General features: G+C 36.0%; 1 pseudogene; it reads right to left on the bottom strand.

Annotated features, from left to right (window-relative positions):
• Positions 1-1,334: 1,334 nt before the first annotated feature.
• Positions 1,335-4,918, bottom strand: LOC149213177 (polygalacturonate 4-alpha-galacturonosyltransferase-like; annotated as a pseudogene).
• Positions 4,919-11,060: the final 6,142 nt, after the last annotated feature.

Genomic DNA, 11,060 nt, shown 5'->3' on the forward strand with positions numbered 1-11,060 from the left:
TCTCTAACTCAACAAGAAAGTGGATTATGAGTAACTTAGAGCTGATGCATTTCATAGAGCATCAACCAATCAAGAGTTTCTGAATGATGCTAATAGAAATTCAATGGAGAGTTATTTATTTTAGCCATGAGCACAAAGACAGGGAGCACATATAATATAACTAAGGAGTAATAATAATGATGGTAACTCATACACCATAATTTTATTATATCTTAGGAACATATATTAGATGAGAGCCTGGCACATCGCCTTCATTGTCAAAAGAGAGATGTCCATGTGAAAATTAACCCTCTCTCCATGTGAGACTATTGCAACATAGCTGCTATGGAAAAATGAAGCAATTGGTCATGGCAGTTAAACACTGAATTGAGCTAGTTTAAGTGTTGTCCAAATAGGGATATTACATCTTGTCACAGGCAAAGATTGCAAGACAATTCAATATTACAAAGGCAACAATCCAGGCATAGTCACTCTTTGTTTAGTTAAGTCAAAGCTCATGGATAATGATATCCAAGTGTTTTAGCCTATATTAGACCTCTTTTGGGTAGCAACCAAGAAAGTGAAAAACCTCGAAGTCTGTAATCCAACGGGAGAAGAAAAACTGAGGATAAAAAGAAGTCTACAACACTTCAAGAAATCGAAGTCTGTGACTAAGCCGAATCTCAATCTAAAGCTATCTATTTGTAGCAGGATCTGAATATCTGTGGTAAAGAGTCAAGCTTTTGTTGTAGCAGCCAAAGATTAGTAATAGAAGGCAAAGAGTCTGGAACTCAAAGTCAGTGTATTATAATAAGAGACTAAACCTGTAATAAGGACAGAAATTCAGAAGTTGCTTCTAACTTTGACTAGGCAGAGACTCAACTATTGACCTTGACTTAAAGAGGAGGGTTGAATTGGAGGGACTCTTTGGTCTTGTGTTGGATATCTCATTTTGAATAAATTCAATAAGAGGAGGATTGTTGAGATTTCCCCTATTGAGAGGTTTTGCCCTGGGTTGAAAGCCTAAATCTCTGTGTCCCGTACTTCTTTGTATTCTTGGAAGGAAAATTTGTGTAATTACTTAATGAAAGAGAAATATTAACTAACAAAGAAAAGAATACTTATATAGGACTTTACTTCCAACTATGAAGGAATGTAATGAGGACATAAAATTTGTAAATCTTAAACTTGGATAAGCCACTGCACCTCCAAAAACCTGACTCATTAAGCCATAAACTAGAAACCTTCTGTGGAACTCCAAAAACAAATGAATTAGAATGAATTATCAACCAAAATCTAGGGCCTTTACAATTTACATTTGACAATCTATTGCAGTATGAATATTGAGGTCACAACTATTCATTTCTATTGCACTGTTGTAAGAAAGGATGATCATATTTCATATATTTCGTCTAGTAAGGCCTGCACTTCATCATTGTCAGCTCTAACCAAGGTTTCATGTTCCCATTGTAATTAACAACAGCTGTATTGTCAATCTCTAAACAGTCCACGCTAGGATTATATCCTAAACCCAACACATGCCAAGACTTGTCGAAAGGATGGGTCAAGCCATAAAACGTTCAATCTAGGGGGTAGTGTTCCAAGCTTCCACAACACTCTATCCTCATTCTAGCATACAATAAAATAAAACCTTAGAAATCGAACAAAGAAAAACCCATTAAGTTTTCTAGCTAATTACTTTAGATTTACTTCAAATACTTTAAAGTAAGCGTCATAGGAATTAACATAAATAAACCACACTACACACTTACTGTGTTCTACCACTTGTGATATATTCCAATTATATCTTGTTTTTCCCATTCTTTGAGATCAAATACATTCATCCGATATGCCCAACCACAAGAATTAGGATCAAAGTGCCTGGCTATGTGCGGATTGGAAAAATTAAGGTATTTGTCAAACCGGCGAAAGCTTTCTCCACAAGTTTCCATTGAACCATTAACCTTTCCATGAAGATCTAGTGACCATAAGGGCATCAAATCTTTCTGCACCACAATATCATCATCCAAGAAAAGGATCTTGTCCATTTTGGGATAAACTTGTGGAAGATAGAAACGAAGATGATTTAACATGGATAAATATTTTGGATTTATATATTTCAAATCGTAGGAACGTGCTGAGAGTGTAGTCGAGTGATTTGCCTTGAAATAATACTCTTTCATAGATGCCGATTCAAGTTGGCGAAGCACAGGGCAATAGGAGGAATTGAGACATTTAAAATCATCAACATTTTCTACATGTATCACAGCTTCCCTGGGGGATTAAATAAAAACCACATTTTCATGGCCCCAAAATTTAACTTGTCTGTGATGAGATGAAATAAATGTTTCTCGGATTCTTGCAAACACATGTAAATCACCTACAATGAGATCCAAATATTAAATGTAAAATGCAGCAAAACTGTTGGACTTCCAAACTTTAAAGTAATTTAAATTAATAACACTTCACCTTAGCATTCATGATAGTTGAATTCACAATTACAGATGTAGTCAATACATTGTCGAAAAAAATGCATAGTGATAAAGAGTTAGATCCTCGAACTTGTCCTTTTTAGCAAATTATCTCTTTTGAAGAGGAAGAAAGTAATAATCTATGGTCAATCGCATGGACAAATAGTGCAGGACCTTGTTGCCACCTGACTTAAAAGTTTACTTTGCTTTTCCAAGGTCCTTACTTGCTTGTCAGCAGAATAAAGCATGGCTTGCAACTTCGTTGTTACTGTCACACAACCATAAAATTGTTCTCGAGCTTTGGATAGGACATGACCCATAGCATTGATCTTCTTAGGTGCACTAAAACATTCATATCAATTATCGGTCACGAAAAAGAGAATGAAAAGCAGAAAGATTGACACACAAACTGCAACTTTAAAGGAAACAAAGGATATGAACACCAAATGCAAATGGAAGCACTTACTACTCTTGATTTAGAAGCAGCCAATGCGAAAATCTACGGGTAGTGTTCCAAGCTTCCACAACACTCTATTCTCATTCTGACACACAATAAAAGAAAAGCTTAGAAATCGAACAAAGATAAACCCATTAAGTTTTCTAGCTAATTACTTCAGATTTACTTCAAATAATTTAAAGTAAGCATCACAGGAATTAACATAAATAAACCACACTACACACTTACCATGTTTTGCCACTTGTGATATATTCCAGTTATATCTTGTTTCTTCCATTCTTTGAGATCAAATACATTCATCCCATATGCCCAACCACAAGCATTAGGATCAAAGTGCCTAGCTATGTGCGGATTGGAAAAATTAAGGTATTTGTCAAACCGGCGAAAGCTTTCTCCACAAGTTTCCACTGAACCACTAACCTTTCCATGAAGATCTACTGACCACAACAGGGTCAAATATTTCTCCACCACAATATCATCATCCAAGAAAAGGATATTGTCTAGTTTCGGATAAACTTGTGGAAGATAGAAACGAAGATGATTTAGCATGGATAAATATTTTGGATTTATATATTTCAAATTGGAGGAACGTGCTGAGAGTGTAGTCGAGTGATCTGCCTTGAAATAATACTCTTTCATAGTTGCAGATTAAAGTTGATGAAGCACAGGGCAATAGGACGAACTGAGCCATTTAAAATAATCAACATTTTCTACATGTATTGCAGCTTTCCTTGGGGGATTAAGTAAAAACCACATTTTGATGGCCCCAAAATTTAACTTGTCTGTGACGAGATGAAATACATGTTTTTGAGATTCCTACAAACACAAGTAAATCACCTACAATGAGATCCAAATATTAAATGTAACATGCAGCAAAACTATTGGACTTCCAAACTTTAGAGTATTTTAAATTAATAACACTTCACTGTAGCATTCATGACAGTTGAATTTACAACCACAGATGCAGCCAATACATTGTCAGAGAATAATGCATAGTGATAAAGAGTTGGATCCTCCAACTTGTCATTTTTAGGAAATTTCACTTTTCAAGCGAAAGCAAGTAATAATCCATGGTCAATCGCATGGACATACAGTGTAGGCCCTTGGGAACAGTCTTTGCTGCCAGCTGACTTAAAAAAGTACTTTTCTTTTTCAAGATCCTTACTTGCTTGTCTACAGACTGAAGCATGGCTCACAACTTCTTTGCTACAGTTGCATAGTCATAAAATTGTTCTCTAGCCTTGGATAGGACATGACCCATAGCCTTGATCTTCTCAGGTGCACTGAAACATTCATATCAATTATCGGCCATGAAAAAGAGAATGAAAAGCAGAAAGATTGACACACAGACTGCAACTTTAAAAGAAACAAAGGATATGAACACCAAATGCAACTGGAAGCACTTAATACCCTTGATTTAGAAGTAGCCAATGCGAAAACTATTACCTTTGAGGTAGATTAGAATCTACATTAGCGTCACCCAATGTACGCTGACATTCTTTAATACGAAGCATCAATTCATGGTATAAATCAAGATTATTTCTAGCTTGGGAAATGCTTGAATACACCCTAGCCATGATCAATTGGTTTCACATCAATCTAATAGTGGAGTATGAATTCTCGTTCTCATTCTCCTGCCTCCAAATGCTGTATTTTCACAGGACAACAGAATCTACCTCCTTGGAACATTTAATTGTTGTGTTTTCAAGCTAACTCATTTTTCTTCATCCTGTTGAATCAACTCTATTGACCTTTTCTCCCTCCTCTTTTGTCTCAATTGATGTAAGCATTAAACTACTATAAATTAAAGCATACTATGCTAAAATCTAAGATATGTAAATTTTTTCTATTGGAGAGGTAACATTCAAAAAGGATTTTGGAAAATAATATAACAATTCCCTTTTCCATGAGAACAAAAAGTAGTGATCTAGTGCAACAAAGAATTTTACCCTCCACAAAACTTTTGTTGGACTTTCTTCAAGCTGCAAATGGTCTGCATTACAACAACCATTGTCCTGAGAGTTTGACTAGACATTACCTTACAGTAGGCTACCAACATCATACACCAGTTAACTAGGGAAAATCAAAACTTACGATCAAGATCATTCTCTTTTATGTCTCGATGTTCACTTCCTATGTCATCCTCTTGAAACCTCATAAGAAGTTCTTCGTCATTGGAAGTTTTTTTCTACACCTCATCATTCATTTTACCCCCATCAGGATTTTCCTTGCCTTCTTAATTAAAAATGGGATTGCTCTGCTATCATGCATATGCTAAGATCGAGATTTCATTACACATCAATAATAAAATCGTGTGTATAATATCTATCGTTTTTTTTGGCCAATGTGCTCTGAAAACTGTGGGAACGGTGTGAAAATGATATGTATAGAAGAAAGTAGCTGGTGAACAAGATTGTTGTTATGAATTGGGTCTAGGTTGGGTGGATCAGAACTGGTTTTAGCTTGACTGATGAGAAGTGGATTTAGCTTTATGGATGAAAAGTGGGTCTGGCTCAGGGAAAATTTTAAGAACCCCCCCTAAATTTATAAATATAATAAATGGGCGAATCTCCATGGTATATAGGAAAAATGGAAGGTGATTTTATCAATAATATAATATGTATATATAATTTTTTGGCGAATCTCTCACCAGGCATGGCGAATATTTTACTCAATTATAAAATCTTGTAAGATCTTGGCGAGTCTTTCACTAAATAATAAAACTTTGTAAAGTCCTAGTGAATCTTAGCATAGGCTATGGTTTAATTCCCCCATTTAAATAGGCTACATTCCAGGTGAATACCATGGGTCAATACCATGTGCCATTTTGGTGAATACCATGGGTCAATACCATGTGCCATTTTTATTTTTATCAATTCTAATATTAGGGTTAATAATGGTTTTTTGCATGGTATTAATAACAATCTAGTCCATGGTATTTGTCCCATAGTATTTTGGCCATAGGTTTCACCTAAATATAACCCATTTTTTGAGTGTTCGTAAATATAAGGTGACTTATGGAGTAAATATAAAAAAATGTTTTATTTGTTTACCATACCTCTCGTTTGTTTATATTTTTATTAATTTACCATACCTTTTTTACAAATATGGTATTTGGCCCATAGGATTGACTTAAATAAAACCTCTTTCTTGAGCCTTCATAAATAGAACGAGTGTTATGGACTAAATATAAAAAGAGGTTTTATTTATTTACGATACGTCTAGTTTATTTATATTTTTGTTTATTTACCATACCTTTTGAGTAAGTATAAAAAGATGTTTTATTTATTTACCATACCTCCACTTTACTTATATTTTTATTTGTTTACACCCTTACATGTATATAAGGTGACTTATGGAGTAAATATAAAAAATGTTTTATTTATTTACCATACCTCTCATTTATTTATATTTTTATTAATTTACCATACCTCTTTTATAAATATGGTATTTGGCCCATAGGATTCACTTAAATAAAACCTATTCTTGAAAATGGGCGAATGGATTCACTTAAATAAAACCTATTCTTGAAAATGGGCGAATGGAAGGTTGTAAGTCCTAATTTCAAGGGCTAAATTTACCTTTTTTACCCTCTCCCTTAAAATAAGGTGGGCTATTTGAGGTGATTTGTAAAAATGTACTATGATACAAAATATTCGCCCACTAAAAATTTAAAACCCCTTAATTTCGCCAAAGGGCGAACATTCGCCCCTAAAATTATCCTTGGTCTGGCTCGGATAATGAGTGGATGGAAAGAATGATTGTTACCCTTCCCACCCAGATTCAATTCCCACAAAATTCAATTCCCATGAGTAAGATGTTGAAATGAACTCTTAACAAATATATTTTTATAATACCCATCTAGCTTATGCAGAATCAAATGCACACTTAGTACCATCCTCCTCAGAATGAGAAGTGCCTAGCGAACTCACCGAGCAGTTACCCAGTGAATTTACCAGTCATATGCATTTCCCTTTGTTAAAAAATGGAAAGTGCATTGTTATTTCTTGCTATCAGGACGAATGGTTTCATTATCTTTGGCAAGGGAAATTACTCTAAGGGCAGTTAGTAAAACCTTTGCTCTTGCGTGAGAGAGGTACAAACTTTGAATCTTTCTCCTCGTAGGTATTGTACCATGTTAATATAGAGATGGAGTTCATAGCTTCACACAGATCAAATGAAAGGAAACCTATAAAGAAAACTCACAAAATGTCTGGAAAAATGTTAGAGGTGCTAAACTTTTGACAATAAGTGAGGAAAGTAAGTTTGATAACATCTGTACCTTCAAATCCAGTGAAAAAGCTAAAAGGAAAATCAAATTCCAAAGCAGGTCCATGGGGTTTTGGTTCAATGGTTAACTGAGGGTGGTGAAGGAAAATCAAATTTCGAAGCAGGTCCATGGGGTCTGGGTTCAATGGTTAATTGGGGGTGATGATAATTCCCCGCCAAGGCTTAGATCACATAATTACATTGTTCAGTGGGTTCTCAATGAAAGGGATCTTTCTAAAATAGTATAAGACAACTACACTTCATTGTAATGGAGATCTTACTTGAATGTTGTCAGAAGTCTACACTTCATTGTAATACTACCAGATTAAGAAAGGGCATGCTTTCCAACAATGATAAATTAAATGCAGACCCACCACAAAAAAAGAGATAGAAGCAACCTGACGAGGGAGGAGGGCAGGAAGAAGCTTACCAGCGAGGGAGGAGGGTAGCATGAAGCTTAATAGTGAGGGAGGAGGGAAGGAAGAAGCTTACCAGTTACAGATGTAGATATGGAGCGACGAAACCTAGCTTCCAGAAAAACCAATGGCATGACCACAAAGATAACAAGGAATCCCACCATAGCTATTCGATGATGAAAACCATGACCTCCCCATCCACCATTTCTATCGCGCTGGTAGCCCTACCACCCTCCATTCCACACACCTCCTCTTTTCACAGGCATCTTTAGCTCTCAACCCTAACACCACATTTCTCCTTCTCCTCATCGTAAACAAATATTGAGCAATGCAACCCTTACTCAATCATAATCCTCTACATCAAACCCATATCATGGTTAGCAAAAAAATATGAAGTCAGCAACAACCAAAAAAACCCTTAGATCTCATATATACTTCAGAGCAATGATAGAAAAATTTACCAAAGGCATTACGAAATGGATAGATCAATTGATTTCATGCAGTTTTGAGAAAGAAAGGGACATTGACATGGTAAAAACCTAGATGAGAATGGGCATAGGAGCCGAAAGTAGACAGATTTGAGGTTCTCTATCTCTGTTAACCTTTTTTGTTAAAAAAACAAAACATATAATTAAGGGAAACAGGTCATTCGGATTCAGATGCCAACATAGATATTATTATTAATGGGGATCCTCGCCAGTCTAGTTGACTCTTCATACACTACGACATAGGAAGAGGAGGAACAGGCAGGCAGCGTTGGGTATATATGATGCCCCTCACTTACTAATTTAACTGAGCAGGTACCGACTTGGCCTGCCTTGCATTCAGGCATGTAAAGGTAAAGGGAACGCTAGGGGGTAATTTGATGCAAAGCAAGGGTGAATTATGCCTCCCTGAATGCACATCATGAGACTGCGTTTAAAATTCACGATTCTGAAGCTGCAAGAATACTATAGTGTAAGCACAAGAGAGAAGCTAAACATATTGTGATCTAACATTTAAAATGGTGACTTGTTGATGGATTTCTCATTCAGAATGAAGAGAAAAAAAATTGATGATTGGGGGAGAGAAATGATGAGTGTTCTATTGAGTAAAGGAAATAGATCATTTTGAGGCCATGGATAGATCTTAATGGCCTGGGGTGCGAGTGTTAGTAAAACCTTACCTAAATGCCTTATGACTGCTACATGGATGAGTGTTACACTTACATTATTGATGCACTAACCATAGGGAGTTGCTATAATATTCATGGTTATGGGTGCTTACAAAAATGGGTTTTCATATACCTATGAAGTGAAAGGGAAGCAAGTACCTTTTCTTCAAGATAGGAGTAAGGATGTAAGATTTCAACCAGCTGACAGAGAAAATTTTTGTTAAAGAATACTTTTTACACATCCTGTGTGCATTAGTATGAACCGGTTTATAAACATAGTGTTGGATTAATGTCATAGCACTTATAGAAGTTGTTTTGATTCTCAGAAAACATGTTGTATGTTGCCATCTTCTTCAAATTTTGCACAAGAAACAGTTGGTCTTTTAACAAGACTCGAGTGTGCCAACATGGACTGAACAAGAAGTTATTAGCATTGCAAACCATCTTCTCAGATCGGTATGTCAATTTTAAATTTAGCAGAGATTGGCAATAAAACATATGATGTTCTAGAAGATAAAAGACAGATAACACAAGAATCTACAACTTCTCACCTCTATTGTTGTCATGTTTAGCTTTCCCTACTAGAATGGTATCAAAGTTAAGGTGAGGGCAATGTATCGGAGCTAAGGTGAGGGCAAGCCCAAGATAGGAAGAAAGAAATCACAAGAAGTTTTCTGACAACACTGACCCCCTTCCTCTTCAAAGATCAGTCATCGTGAAGAACTAAAACTCTGCTGCAAATTTCTAGGTTGCAGATCCCAGAAAGGAAATGAGATCAAGGCCTCATCAATCAAGCATCTCTAGGATAGAGCACTCTATCAAATTATTGGTCAAATGATCTGTATATAAGGCCTTTTGTCATGACTACAGCCGGGAAGCTTTGGTTGCTTTAGGGTCAAATCTTCTATTACGAAATCACCCTTGAATTGAATTTGGTTTGGAGATAGTGTCTCACTCAACATTCCTTCTCTGTTGCAAGTTTATATAAAATCATATCTGAAGCTATAAAGTTCCTAGCATCTAAGTTCATATATATAATATTATTCTTGAGCTCATTGACTTGACTTCAGCCTTGTATAAGTGCTTTGTCTGTCTCACAGAGAAGTATAAAAGGCTACAAAAGGTGAAGCATCCATGGCCCTAGGACATCAATCAAGAGGTTTTAAAAAATAGTGTTCATGGTTTTCCATTGGTTAGATGCTTATTGAAGGTAAAGGATCAACGTTTGTGCGTCTCTGAGACTGTGGTATCAAAGGAAAGGGGGTTCATGACAAATAAAGATCATTTCAAGGATCTTCAAATCTGAAACACAATGTTCTAAAATCTCATTTAAATAGGTATGATTGTTATTGGTGTCTAAGCCAAATGCATCTCAACATTTCTTCTCATATCAACTCATTGAGGCAATCAAGACACACACGTGGGTTTAGCCCAGAGCCATCACTTTTTATATGATTTTTACATCTTGGGTTTAAAAAACCTTTATATACTCTAATTAGTAATTTCTAGTACCCATGCTCGGTGCATGTTGCATATTAATTTTCATAGCTGCCAAATTTGCATTCCATCAGTTAAAGCTAGGATAGAATTAGTCATAGTCAAAGAAGTCTATTTTATTTGATGGATTCAAACTGAATTTAATTTACTATGGTTTTTCCTTTCCTTTAATTTACTCTGGTTTCAATAACCATCAAATCTTGCAAAGACAGAAATTCAATAATAGAACTAGAGTCAGATAGAGATTTACCGCTATGAGAAATGCATACAGCCAAAAGTTCTTTCCCAAGGCTTGGCGAGTTGACGGGCTCCATGAATTTTTTTCCCTCTTCCCCAGATTTATCAACGGCCTTTGCTACAGTAGCCTCAGAGGGGTTTTTGTTGCCTGTGCTAGGGAAAATGTATGATTCTGAAGGGGATGTCCAACAACCGAAGCTTTTTCATCAGTTACTCGAGTCCAGAATTTCTGGAATAGATCTATCAACCTATTTCACTTCCTTGGAGGAGAAGGCGACAACCTATAGAGAGAGAGGGGAATTTTTTGGGTGATGGTGGAAAGGAAAAGCCCTGTTTGAACCTTATGTGGGTCTGGAGTTACATAGCGAAATCAAGAGCCGCAAAAGTTCTAGTTAGGTGTCACGTTCCCTGCACAAAACCCCAACAATCCCTTGCCTCTATCAAAATGGAAGGGAAAAATAGGATACTCATAGAAAAATGTTGGTCTCCATTGCTAAACCCTCCTCCAGAATTCAAAAATTCATGGTTTGAACAAAATTACTGAAACCTTCTCCAAAATTCAAAAATCCGCGGTATGAACA

The sequence above is a fragment of the Pinus tabuliformis genome, chromosome 1_1 (assembly GCF_031772625.1).
Source record: "Pinus tabuliformis cultivar Carrire ecotype Pingquan chromosome 1_1, CPIR1, whole genome shotgun sequence".
Classification (NCBI taxonomy): Eukaryota; Viridiplantae; Streptophyta; class Pinopsida; order Pinales; family Pinaceae; genus Pinus; species Pinus tabuliformis.